This window comes from Plasmopara halstedii, assembly GCF_900000015.1.
Source record: "Plasmopara halstedii genome assembly, contig: Scaffold_3060, whole genome shotgun sequence".
Classification (NCBI taxonomy): Eukaryota; Oomycota; class Peronosporomycetes; order Peronosporales; family Peronosporaceae; genus Plasmopara; species Plasmopara halstedii.
The window spans coordinates 1656156-1656556 of record NW_020189964.1 but is presented as its reverse complement, the minus strand read 5'-3'; positions in this window follow the sequence as shown (position 1 = coordinate 1656556).

Genomic DNA, 401 nt, shown 5'->3' with positions numbered 1-401 from the left:
CGTGTACCACAGATCTTGTCTTTTCGGATTCTCTTCATCTCTTCGGAAAGGCTGATATCCCGGTACTTGCTATTATCCACAATAAGACCAATTATATGGTTATATTTACACGTAACTTCGGAGCCACAAATCATTTAAAATGAGACGGTTAACCGCAAGTCTTCTCCCAAGTTTTTGCAAGTGTGTGATCTGTGTTGGAGCTGTCTCGAACAGTCAACAAAACCTCAAAATGTAGCTCTTATAGCTGAGCCTAACCGTGTCAATCTTTTCCAAACTCACCGAGCTGTAATATCCCGATATGATTTTTTACTTCTGTATTTTGAGTAATGCGGCCATCTGTTGGGGCAAAGTTTCTTGACCCGTCAAAACGTCGTCTTTTGCACTTCTCTATTTCATTTTTC